Source organism: Hemitrygon akajei, chromosome 6, assembly GCF_048418815.1.
Source record: "Hemitrygon akajei chromosome 6, sHemAka1.3, whole genome shotgun sequence".
Taxonomy (NCBI): domain Eukaryota; kingdom Metazoa; phylum Chordata; class Chondrichthyes; order Myliobatiformes; family Dasyatidae; genus Hemitrygon; species Hemitrygon akajei.
In genome coordinates this window covers 27,393,264-27,407,125 of record NC_133129.1, presented here as the reverse complement: position 1 = coordinate 27,407,125, position 13,862 = coordinate 27,393,264, and the positions used below count along the sequence as shown (strand labels likewise).

The 13,862-nt window shown below is 41.0% G+C and overlaps 1 protein-coding gene across 3 annotated transcripts in view; it reads left to right on the top strand.

Moving 5' to 3' along the window:
• Positions 1–13,862, top strand: part of glra3 (glycine receptor, alpha 3) — a 241,766-nt gene that overhangs the window by 67,359 nt on the left and 160,545 nt on the right. The gene's annotated exons all lie outside the window — the stretch shown is intronic.

Here is a 13,862-nt window from a genome sequence, read left to right as displayed (position 1 = left end):
GTGGAAGTGAAGGTGCATGAATATGTAAAGCCAGGAGATGGAACATTTGCCAGTCTCACTAGTGCATATACCATGTGTCTGCTTACTACTTGCTCTGTAAAGGCTTAATTCTACATTTTTAAAGTATTTCCTTACCACACTATTTGGCCCATCAAGTTTATACTAACTCATAGAACAATTGTATTTCCCTATTAATTTTCCTTGTATGCATTCTTTCCACAACTCCCCCACCCCAATTCGATCAATTGCCTATAAACTTGGGGCAAGTTGTAATGGCAAATTAACCTACCAACCTGAGAAGTGGAAGGAAGGTGGATAACACAGAGGAGAACTATGCATCATGGAGAGAATATGCTAAACTCTGAACAGATAGCATTGGATATCAGGAGAGAACCTGGATTACTAAATGCATCCTTGTGTTGCCGTCGGCTCAATGAACTATCCCCTGAACTAGGTTCAGATTTCCCCCCTAACTTAGCAAATGGAGAAAGATGTCACCGTTACCACAGCAACCAACATGCCAGAGAGTGATTATTCTGCATAGCAAAGTTTTACATGCTCATAAAGTAACACTTGGCTAACAGTGAGGACCTTCCTAGTACTCAGACCTTCTTGTAGATGTGAAGAGTATAAAAAGAGAGCATTCTGCACCCACAGTTGACGTGCTGTATGTTCCTGTGCCTAACATCATGGAAACTGTGGTGTTTTGTCATTGCCAACACATCACCCTTGATATTATCCAGGGCACTCCTAAAGAGAGGACATGGAGACAATGCTTCAAATAGCGGGAGAGTCTAGGACTACAGGACACAGCCTCAGAATAGAAGGATATCCCTCAGAATAGAAGTGTACCCAAGTCTTTGGGGTAACTGCAAGTCTGTGTCTTTGCTACTGCTGTGCTCACACTTGAGTTGTGGAGGTGCTAATGCTTGCTTCTTTTTGCCAGTGGGGGGAGGGGGGATTGTTGCTCACTGCCGCTTACGCACAGGAGGGGGGAGCTGGGGGGGGTGGACATGGGGGTTCTAACATTTAACTATCATTCATTCTTTGGGGCACTCCTCTGTTTCCCTGGATGGTTGTGAAGAAAAAGCTTTTCAGGATGTATATTGTATACATTTCTCTGATATTAAATATACCTTTGAAACAGAGATGAGGAGGCATTTCTTTAGCCAGAGGGTGGTGAATCTGAGGATGCCAAGATATTAGGTATATTTAAAGCAAAGTCTGATTTGGTCTTGATTAGTAAAGGTGTCAAACATTATTGAGAGGAAAAATAAATCAGCCATGATGGAGTGGCAGAGCAGATTTGATTGGCTGAATTACCTAATTCTGTTCCTATATCTTATGAAGCCCTACGCAGTCATCTTGTCAATAACATTAAACTGAAACATTATCTGTTCTCTCAAATGGATTTAAAATAACTTATTCCTAATGTCCACACCCTTATCACTTAATTCATTTTTAGTCTCATGTGGTTTTATAGTCACAAACCAATTTTTTTGAGAGATCTGGTTGTGCATAAATATATTATTTACTGTTACCTACCTTCTCAATTAATGTCTGCATTGCGAACAAAATTAAGTTAAACATTTTCACAGTTGCAGATCTAGTGTTTGTACTGAAAACCCTCAAAACAATTAGATTGACCATCATTCTTATAGATCATCCTATTAAAATGACTAGGTTTTAAATAAGTTATTTTATTTGGAACAGCACTGATCATAGAGATAGTGAAAATTATATTGGGTGTAAATTTTGAAAGCTCGGTTCTGTATTTAATAAATGTGAATCTTCAGGCCTCGATGAATACAACACCAGGAGTGCAAGTATTCTACTTTTAAAGGATTACATTTATGGTTCAGTTATACTGAGAATCAGAAAGGTAATCTGGTCAGCATATTAACTGCCAAGGCTGGATTAGTGGAGCTGTCCCAGTTATATAGAGAACTGTCTCCAGTATATTTCTGCTAAAGCCAAATCTGAGAAAATTTGATTTTGGAGATGCCAGGCTGAGTGTGTGTGGAGAGATTAACTGAACTGAGCCTCTATTTTTAAGTTTAGACGAATAAGAACTGATCTCATTGAAATGGGCATAAGTCTTACAGTGATTGACAGGGTGGTTGCACAGAGAATATTGCCCGGCTGATATGTTTAGAATCAAGGGGCAGAGTCTGAAAATAAAAGCTCAGGAATTCAAGGGTGAAAGTTGTTCCCAGAAAGGAGAATTTTTAGTGCGCTCAACCCAAGATGACTGTGGATGCTATATTGAATATTGAATATATTCAACACATACACTCAGTGGCCACTTTATTAGATACAGTTGTGGAACCCGATGAGGTCTTCTACTTTAGTCGACCATCTACTTTAAGGTTCAATGTATTGTGCATTCAGAGATGGCTCTTCTGCCCACTATAGTTGTAACACATGGTTACTTGAGTTACTGTCATCTTTCTGTCAGCTTGAACCAGTCTTGAACAAAACCTGAAATACCCTAAATCAACCTCAGACTATATTTCCCTTGGCTGATGGTCATCTCTTGATCTGTTAATCTCTAATATATTCAGGAAACTTGTTGTGGCTTCTTCCATGTAGCTAAACACAAAATATTTGTTTAGTTTCTTTGCCATTTCCTTATTCCCTAATAAAACTTCTCCTTTCACACTCTGTAAAGAACTCACTAAACAACTGGTGATTTTTGTCCCTTATCCATGCATATTTTTGCAATCTTACATCTGTATACATATCAATAGAAACTTCTGCAGCTTGCCATTGCGTTTCACTAGATTTGATTGGGCTGTTCCTGATTGCTCCCAAAGAAATAAAGGTCACAGCAGGGAAACTGGATAGGATGTCAGTGAAAGGTGATTACAGGGAACTAAGTCAGGGAATGGAACTGATAGAAATGTTCTGATTACCAGCATCAACTTGATAGGCTGAATGGGGTCCATGACATAAGAGAATCTGATTCACTCTTGTCAATATTCAACACTATAATAACACAACCAAAAGTAGTTTTCTATCTATATCTCCATTAATAAAGCTATTTGCTAAAGGTAAATTGTCAATATGTGTGATATTTTCCTTAACAAAGCACTCCATAAGGAATATTCAAATTAACTTATGTTTTCCACTTGCCATTTCTATAATGTTCATTGCTTGTTATCTGTTCCCCATTTCCAGTTAATTGCTAAGAAAGTTTCAGTATGGGATCCATTTAGTCACTTTCTAATTAGAGGGATTAACATCAGTGCTAATGAAGGATTGAAACTGTGATTGAGAATTGAGTGACTTCAAATTATGAATAACTTCCTCAAACTACAAATAGGTTTGCAGATAGGCAATGAACAGAAAACAGGAGTCTCCTGATTATATCAAGCAAGTGCTGGCTGTTATGAGCTAAAAAGACCAGCTCATGAGTATATGATTGAAAGGTGATGCATTGTTTGACATGTGACATACTGTCAATCAAACAATGAACATGTTATATTCATTGTTTGACATGAGTTTTCTTGATCTTTAACATACAATTTCTTTTTAAGAATACAGACGGTCCCCGAGTTACAAACGTCCGACTTATGGACAACTCGTACTTACGAAAGGCCTGTCATAAAGCCTTTTACATTGAAAATCCGAGTTACTGTAAATACTGTACAATGGTTCATAGTAACGAATGCACGCACTACGTTGTGACGCTCATGAAACTTCAGCAGTTTGTCGCCTCGTGGAAAGCTGTCCCGCCATTTTAAGTCGGATCACGTTGCCGTTGACACTGTGCTGAGTGTGTGACTTTGTATTTGGCTTAATTTTTTCTCGAAATTACCCTTGTAACCATGTCTTTAAAGCGTAAATTCAATGCAAGTGTTTGTGATGCATCAAAGAAAAGGAAAACGATCACGATTGAAAAAATAGTGGAAATAATAAAGCGATCGGAAACAGGTGAGATGCCATCGGCCATTGGAAGAGCGTTAGGCTACAGTCAGTCAACTATCAGAACAATTTTAAAGGATAAAGTGAGGATAATGGAGCATGTGAAAGCCCCTACCCTGATGAAAGCTACAATTATCACTAAGCAACACAGTGGTTTGATTATTGAAATGGAAAGGCTATTGTTAATTTGGTTAGACGATCAAAATCAGCGTAATATTCTTATTAGCCTTACTTTACTGCAAGAAAAGGCTCGAAGCCTTTTCCATGATTTAAAAGCTGCACGTACAGCAAGTGAAGGTGCTTGTGATGAAGAATTTGTTGCGAGTAGGGGTTGGTTCAATCGTTTCAAAATTAGGGCAAATTTACATAATATTAAAGTGCAAGGTGAAGCAGCAAGTGCCGATTTAAGTGCTGTGAATGATTTTCCTGAAATGTTTAAAAAAATTATTGAGGAGGGAGGTTATTTGCCAGACCAAATATTTAATGTAGACGAGACTGGCTTATTTTGGAAAAAAAATGCCTGAAAGGACTTACATTTCGAAAGAGGGAAAAGTGCACCAGGGCATAAGGCATCGAAGGATAGACTAACGTTATTGCTTGGGGGTAACGCATCCGGGGATTTCAAGCTCAAGACTTTGCTTGTGTATCGCTTCCTAAATCCGCGGGCACTTCGCTATATCATTAAGGCATCTCTTCCCGTTATTTGGAAGGCAAATTCAAAGGCTCTGCCATCTTTGAAGATTGGTTCTTGAACCATTTTGATCCTGCAGTGGAACGTTATTGCTTGGCCAAGAAAATTCCTTTCAAGATTCTCCTTGTGCTTGACAACGCACCTGGACATCCAAGCACTTTAGATGACCTTCACCCCAATGTAAAGATCATATTTCACATCGCTACTTCAGCCCATGGATCAGGGAGTCATAGCCTGATTGAAGGCGTATTATTTACGACAGACCTTCTCACAAGCAGTCAGGGCTACCCAAGATGACGTGATGAGTTTAAGGGAGTTCTGGAGGGATTATAACATCTATGATGCCCATCAAAAATACTGCTGATTCTTGGGATGAAGTGAAGCAGTCAAATATGAAAGGAGTGTGGTTTAAATTGTGCCCCCAGGTTGCGCATGCTTCTCAGGGATTAATGAACTGCAGTTAGACATCAGTGAAAATGATGTAGAGTTGCTCGACTCCCATGCCGAAGAACTGACCAATGAAGACCTTATGGAACTAGAGCAGCAGATGATAGCATTTGAGAAAAAAGAAGATGACTGAGACCTAGGAACACCGGAACCGAAAAAGTTTGCAACGAAAAAGTTAGCTGAAGCCTTTCGTCTCATTGAAGCAGGGATGGCAAGGTTAGAGGAGCGAGAACCTAATACAGAGAGGTTCATCAAAGTTTACCTTGCAGTTACCGAGAACCTCAGCTGCTACAAGGCCATTTATGATGAAAAAAAAGTGTACAAACCTCCCTTGATGCCTACTTCAAGAAATTGACTCCAGTAGTAAACCTGCCCTCTCCAGCAGCAGAATTAAAACCTGACTCTCCAGCACCTGGTCCATCATAATGTTACCTCACAAATGCCCCTTCCGGTATGCAAGACATCAATGCAACCATATGTGGTTACTTTTATTATTACGGTATTATTGTTAATATGTACAGTACTGTTGTTATGTTTAAGATGTTTTAGTGTATGTATTTCAGTCAGCACCACCCCCACTTGTCCCATTTAACCTGTCGCTGTACGGTGGATTTTAGGACCCGGGGTAGCTCAGGTCGCATCACCCGCGGTGTACAGTACAGTACGTACTGTTTGTTATGTATCTGTTCCATTGACGGAAAACAATCACGGTTGAAAATACTGCAAGGTGGAAATAATGAAGCGATTGGAAAGAGGACAGACACATTCGGTCATTGCAAAAGCGTTAGGCTGCAGTCTGTCACCGATCGGAACAATTTTAAAGGTTGAAGTGAGAATAATAGAGCATGTGAAAGGCCCTGCCCTGATTAAAGCTACAATTGTTACTAAGCAACGCAGTGGTTTAATTATTGGAATACATATGTTTCTTAAGTGTTTTATATGCATAGAAAGGTAAAATATATACTATATACTAAGACGAACGTTTGACTAACTGACGCTAAATAATACTGGATGTACTTGTTCCGACTTCCATACAAATCCGACTTAAAGACGGACTCAGGAACGGAACTTGTATGTAACCCGAGGAATACCTGTATATTTATTGATGCTATAGTGTTCCCCAAGCTTGGCAACTAGCTTGCAGACATTTCATGATCAGTCAAGGTGACATTCACAGTGCACAGTTGCTGGTGTTTCTCTGTCGGAGTGCTCACATTTATATAGGCCCCGTTCACTTGGGTCCTGATTGGCTACTCCTTCAGTTGACCTTTGAATTCTCAAACACGAGAAAATCTGCAGATGCTGGAAATCCAAGCAACACACACAAAATGCTGGAGGAACTCTGCAGCCTAGGCAGCATCTATGGAAAAGAGTAACCAGTCGACATTTCATCAGAACTGGAAAAAAAAAATTACCTTTGAATTCTATTGGCTTGCATTTCCTTGGCTTTTGTAGATGGAGTCTGTTTCAATATGTTTGTTTACAGTTATCAGAAGAGAGCCACACTTCTAAAAATACTCGTATCTGCTTCATGTTTGCCTGTGCAAGAACATCCACAGTGTCCCAGTGAAAGTGGAGACCTTCTTGCTCTTCATGTATCGAGATCAGTGACAATGGACCATGTCTCCATACCACCAATTTGTGTCCCGTAAGCATGTTGAGAGTTTGTGCCCTGTCTGGCTAACATAGTTCTTGTTGCAGTCTCCTCAAGTAATCCTGTACACCACATTACTTTTGTCCGTTGTCCTTACTGGCACCTTGGTTCTTAAGATAAGCTTCCTTAAAGTTGCTGTTTATTATATGAAAAGAGAAACAATACACCAAGTTTTTACATTCATTTTGTCATCTGGTTAATATATTCAGTAGTGTTAACACATTTGCTTTGAAACCATTGCACTTTTGCCACTTGTGGTCTGTTGAGCCGTTCCATATTTGAGAGAACCAGCCTCTCCATATGCAGTAGCAGAAGGAGCCTAGATTGTGCATTGGCTAGACTGAGCTTCAATGCATCTCCTTTGCACCTGCTGGGGATGACCAGAGACAAGGTACCCTTGCATCCTTCTCCATATCCTCTTAGCAAATCCACAGTCTACAAATAGGTAAGTAACTGTCTGTTCCCAACCGCAGCCATCCCGAGAGCAGAGCGTCTTGGAGATGTTATTTCCACTGTGGGGGAAGGATCTGTCTGGAAGGCCCTCTCACACTACCAGCCAAGTGCAGTCCTGGTGCTTGATGGTGAGTTCCAGTGATGAGGTGTCCTGCCAGATGTTTTGGGTACTTGGCTTGGGGAACTAACCCAGGGTATCTTTAGAGTCCCTGTTCTGCACTGTCTTTAGCAGACAGTTGAGCAGGGCTGTAAAGAAATCACCACCCTATCAAAAGACTGACAATGGCATCGATATTCTCTTTGGTCAAGTCTTCAACAAATAGTGGATATGGAGTTGATCTTCCTTCTGACAAGTAGAGCAAGTATCTATCTCAGCAAGTACAGCATGCTATACCTGTCCTAACAACATTCTCAGCCCCCAAACAGTCATTCCAGGTATGGCAACACTTCACAGGTGAGTGCGTTGGTGTCATCTATTGTATCTGCTGCTCCCGGTGTGGACTTTTCTATATTAGTGAGACCTGACACAGATTGGGAGACCATTTCATCAAGCACTTTTGCTCTGTCTGCCAGAAAAGGCAGTATCTTCCAGTAGCCTCCAACTTGATTTTTCATTCCCATATCGACAAGACCGTCAATAGCCTCATCTACGGCCGCGATGAGACTGAACTCAGGTTGGAGGAGCAACATGTCTGGGTAGCTTCTTACCTGATTTCTCTGAACTCCGGTAATTAATTTTTACTCTCACTTTCTTTTTCCCATTCCCCATTCTAGTATCCCTCTCACCACTTCTCTTTTCCTCACCTGCCCATCACCTCCCTCCGGTTATCCTCCTCTTTCCCTTTCTTTTATGGTCCACTGCCCTCTCCTATCAGATTCCTTCATCCTCAGCCCTTTCCCTTTCCCACTGAGCACCTGCCAGCTTGTACTCCTTCCCCTTCCCCCACCTTCTTATTCTGGATTCTGCCTCCTTCTTTTCCAGTACTGATGAAGAGTCAAAACCCAAAACATTGACTATTTTTCCCCTCCATAGATGTTGCCTGACTTGCTGAGTTCCTCCAGCATTTTGTTTGTGTTGATCAAGGTCTGCAGGGTTTGAAGCATGTTCCCATTCCCATGAAAGGTATTTACAACAAATTCCAAGCAAAGAAAATTAAACTGAATTCTTGAGTTAATGGACCTTGCTATATCAAGATGGATTTCACACATTACAGTGAAACTTTAAGCATTGTTCATTAAGGCTTCAATGTGCAGGCATATAGTTATGTTACAACTAACTGTGATGATGGAAGGAAGATGCGGCACCATTTGTCTTCAACTTCAGATTAAAATGTCTTTGATAGAAGTAATAGGCCATGCAAAGCAATGGAGCAGCTGTTTTAGGACTCTTGCCTGGTTTACTGAAGAAATGTTGATTCTGGTCTTGAACAGTCTTTCAATCCAGAGAGTCGGGGATTCATTCCAAGTTCCATAAGATCATAAGACATACAGTAAGAGAAGAATTAGGCCATTCGGCCCAATGAATCTGTTCCACCATTCCATCATGGCTGATTGATTTTCCCTCTCAACCCTATTCTCCTGCCTTCCACCCATAGCCTTTTACACCCTTATGAATCAATAACCTATCAACCTCCGCTTCAAATATACCCAGTTACTTAACTGTCTGTGGCAATGGATTCCACAGATTCACCATCCACTGGCTAAAGAAATTCCTTCTCATCTCTGTTCCAAAGGGGCGTCCTTCTATTCTGAGGCTGTACCCTGTAGTGTTAAACTCCCCCAGTATTGGAAACTTCCTCTTCACATCCACTCTATCTAGGCCCTTCAATATTTGAAAGTAATCACCCCCTCATTCTTCTAAACTCTAGTGAGTACAGGCTCAGAGCCAACTAATGCTCCTCATACATTAACCCTTTCATTCCCAGTGTCATTCTTGCGACCCTCATTTGCACCTTCTGTTTTCCAAAGCTGTTTTCAAATCTCCAGTAGTGTGCATGGCTTTGTTTTTATTTAACATAAGTACATGCTCGTTTGTATTTCTTATCTAGAATAACACCTTCTGACAGGAAAACACACTGACAGATGGTGAGTGCAGGAATGAAAAGATTAAAGGCGATGTCATTCATGTGTAATCACTTCTTCCGTGTGATGGGGAGAAAGAAAAGGAAAACGGAAATAACAAAAGCTGATAAAAACCACAATCAAAAGAAATTTGAAAAAGATACTAACACAAATTTAAGATGGAATTTTTATGCACAAGTGACTTCTATATTTTGTAAGAGGCTATATTGTTGAAGAGTCAGTCAGTTTCATCATGGGTACATCCTTCCCCATCAAAGTTCAAAGTACATTTATTATCAAACAGTGTATACATTATACAACCTTGAGATTCGTCTCCTAACAGGCAGCTACAAAACAAACCCAAAAAGACACATAAAAAAGACCTTCAAATTCCCAATGTGCAGAGAGGGGGAAAAAAAAGCAAATCACTCAAACAATAAAAACAAGCAAGTAACATTCAGATGAAGGTCAGTCCACAGACACGGAGCCAGGAGCAGCAAGAGCAGGGCATAGCCTCAGTTCAGCGCACAGCCGATTAAGCATCGCGGATTCAAGAAGCAGTCCCTCCGGAAGACAGCATCCATCCCTAAGGATTCCCACCATCCAGAACATGCCTTATTCTCAGAACCACCATCAGGAAGGACATCCAGGAACCTGAAGACCCAAGCTCAAAGATTCAAAAATACCTTCTTCTCCTCTGCCATCGGATTTCTGAATAGGCAATAAATCCACGAGAACTAACTTTTTTTTGCACTTCTTATTTCTTTCTGTTACTTATAGTAATTTTATGCCTTTGCTCACTACTACTGCTGCAAAAAACATCTGATTTCATGTTATCTAAGTCAGTGATAATAAACCTAATTCTGATATTTTGTTCGGATCATGGAGAATTAACATTTTTGCTTTATCAGATTATTACATCTCGTGGATATGTTCCAATGAAGCCTTTAAATGGAGAGTTCAACATGTATCATGTGTAGGATGTCTATACAAAAAGGCCTGGAAATGAATACACCTTTTAAAATGTCTGCTGTAGGGTCACTGCAGGGCACACCAATCATATTGTTTATGAGCTTGTCTCTGAGAATTCACTATAAGCGTAATCACTGGCCTATGTTTTCCTTCACCTACAGACAAGGGGACATGCAAATGGAAATGTGGCATCTGCGGTCAAGTGAATATTGCCTGTGCATTTACAGAGAATGCAGTATTCCATTAACAACAATTTTTGTAGGCAAGAATCTGATTTGTCTGCCCTGTACATATAGCCTGCTTTAAACATTTCAATGACCTAGCTACCTCCTGCAAGCTCATTGGTTACCTTCCCTTGTGTTTCTGGAAAAGACATTCTTATCCTGCACACCATTTCCTTAAAAAAAAAACACGTTTTTGTTTGAAAGGTTTGAAAATGATTCTGAAGCTCACACAGGAGATTCTACAGGTTCTGGAAATCTTGAGCAACACACACAACATGCTAGAGGAACTCTGCAAATCAGATAACATTTATAGATGGGAATAAGTAGTTGACATTTCAGGTCGAGAGTCTTCATCAGAACATCTTCTTATCTGTCCATCATATCCCTCTGGTTCCCTTTATCCTTCCCTTTCTTCCATGGTACACTGTCCTCTCCTATTAGATTCTTTCTTCTTCAGCCCTTTACTCTTCCACCTATTAGCTCCCAGCTTCTTACTTCATCCCCTTCCCTCGCCCACCACCAGGTCTGAATTATCACCAGCCAGCTTGTATTCCTCCCTTGCCCCTCTCCCCATCTGTTATTCTGGAATCAGCCCCCTTACTTGCCTGTCCTGATGAAGGGTCTTAGCCTGAAATGTTGACTGTTTACTCCCCTCCATAGGCACTGCCTGACTTGTTGAGTCATTGAGTCAAAGCCTCCATTTTGTATTCATTGCCCTATCACTTCATTGATTATGTCTTACAGTATTCTTGCTTTACTTAAAATGCCGAAAGGGAAAGCTCATAACATGTGGATATTGCAGACCGAGTGGTTTCCAGGCAACCATGCTGAAAAATATTTTTAAGGAAGCATGTTTTATAAAAGTCAGATAAAGCTTAAATTAATAAAAGAATCAGAATCAGGTTTGTTATGACTGGCATGTGACGTGAAATTTGTTAACTTAGCAGCAGCAGTTCAATGCAATACATAATATAGCAGAGAGAAAAAATAATAATCATAAACAAACAAGTAGATCAATTGCAGATATTGAATAGATATGAAAAAAATATTTTAAAATGTGCAAAAACAGAAATACTGTATATTTTAAAAAATGATGTAGTGTCCAAAGGTAGGAATTGGATGACAGAGGGGAAGAAGCTATTCCTGAATCGCTGAGTGTGTGCCTTTAGGCTTCTCTACCTCCTACCTGATGATAACAGTGAGAAAAGGGCATGACCTGGGTGCTGGAGGTCATTAATAATGGACGCTGCCTTTCTGAGACACCGCTCCCTAAAGATGTCCAGGTACTTTGTAGGTTAGTACCCAAGATGGAGCAGACTAGATTTACAACCTTCTGCAGCTTCTTTCAGTCCTGTGCAGTAGCCCCTCCATTCCAGACAGTGATGCAGGCTATCAGAATGCTCTCCACGGTACAACTATAGAAGTTTTTCAGTGTATTTATTGACATATCAAATTTCTTCAAATTCCTATTAAAGTATAGCTGCTGTCTTGCCTTCTTTATAATTACATCGCTATGTTGGGACCAGGTTAGATCCTCAGAGATATTGACACCCAGGAACTTATAGCTGCTCACATTCTCCACTTTTGAAATGTCTATGAGGATTGGTATGTGTTCCTTTATTTTACCCTTCCTGAAGCCCACAGTCAGCTCTTTCGTCTTACTGACGTTGAGTGCCAGGTTGTTGCTGTGGCACCACTCCATTAGCTGACATATCTCACTCTTGTGCACCTTCTCATCACCACCTGAGATTCTACCAACAATGGTCAGCAAATTTATAGATGGAATTTGAGTTATGCCTAGGCACACAGTCATGTGTATATGCAGAGTAGAGCAGTGGGCTAAGCACACACCCCTGAGGTGAGCCAGTGTTGATTGTCAGCAAGGAGGATATGTTATCACCAGTCCACACAGATTGTGGTCTTCTGATTAGGAAGCTGAGGTCACAGTACAAATATAGAAACACAAAAACATAAAAAATGTACAACACAATACAGGCTCTTCAGCCCACAAAGCTATGCTGAACATGTCTTAACTTAAGACTACCTAGACTTACACATAGCCCTCTATTTTTCTAACCTCCATGTACCTATCCAGGAGTCTCTTAAGAGACCCTATCGTTTCCGCCTCCACCATCACCGCCGGCAGCCCATTCCACACACTCACTACTCTCTGCATAAAAGACTTACCCCTAACATTTCCTCTGTACCTACTTCCAAGCACCTTAAAACTATGCCCTCTCATGCTAGCCATTTCAGCCCTGGGAAAAAGCCTCTGACTATCCACACGATCAATGCCTCTCATTATCTTATACACTTCTATCAGGTCACCTCTCATCCTCCGTCGCTGCAAGGAGAAAACATCAAGTTCACTCAGCCTATTCTCATAAGGCATGTTCCCCAGTCCAGACCACATCCTTGTAAATCTCCTCTGCACCCTCTCTATGATTTACATGTCCTCCCAGAGGCAACCAGAACTGAGCACAGTACTCCAAGTGGGGTCTGACTGGGGTCCGATATAGCTGCAACATTACCTCTCGGCTCTTAAACTCAGTCCCATGCTGGTTGAAGGCCAATGCACCGTATGCCTTCTTAACCACAGAGTCAACCTGCGCAGCAGCTTTGAGTGTCCTATGGACTCGGACCCCAAGATCCCTCTGATTCTCTACACTGCCAAGTGTCTTAGCATTAATGCTATATTCTGCCATCATATTTGACCTACCAAAATGAACCACCTCATACTTATCTGGGTGGAACTCCATCTGCCACTTCTCAGCCCAGTCTTGCATCCTATCAATGTCCCGCTGTAACCTCTAACAGCCCTCCACACTATCCACAACACCTCCAACCTTTGTGTCATATGCAAATATACTAACCTATCCCTCCACTTCCTCATCCAGGTCATTTATAAAGATCATGAAGAACAGTCCCAGAAAAGATCACTGAGGTACACCACTGGTCACCAACCTCCATGCAGAATATGACCCATCTACAACCACTCTTTGCCTTCGGTGGGGCAAGCCAGTTCTGGATCCACAAAGCAATGTTCTCTTGGATCCCATGCCTCCTTATTTTCTCAATAAGCCTTGCATGGGGCACCTTATCAAACGCCTTGCTGAAATCCATATACACTACATCTACGGCTCTACCTTCTTCAATGTGTTTAGTCACATCCTCAAAAAATTCAGACAAGCTTGTAAGGCAGGACCTGACTTTGACAAAGCCATGCTGACTATTCCTAATCAAGTGGGGTCTAACCAAGGTCTCAGTTTCTCTTCAGGTTTATAGTTAATATTTAGATCTTAATGAACATTGCTATTAAAGATTGCCTCTTCATTAACACCAATCTGGTGGTGGTTGAAGATTGTTCCTTAGATTGGAGTCCAATGACTGATGATGTGCCAGAGAGGTCAATGTAGAACAATTGTTATTTGTT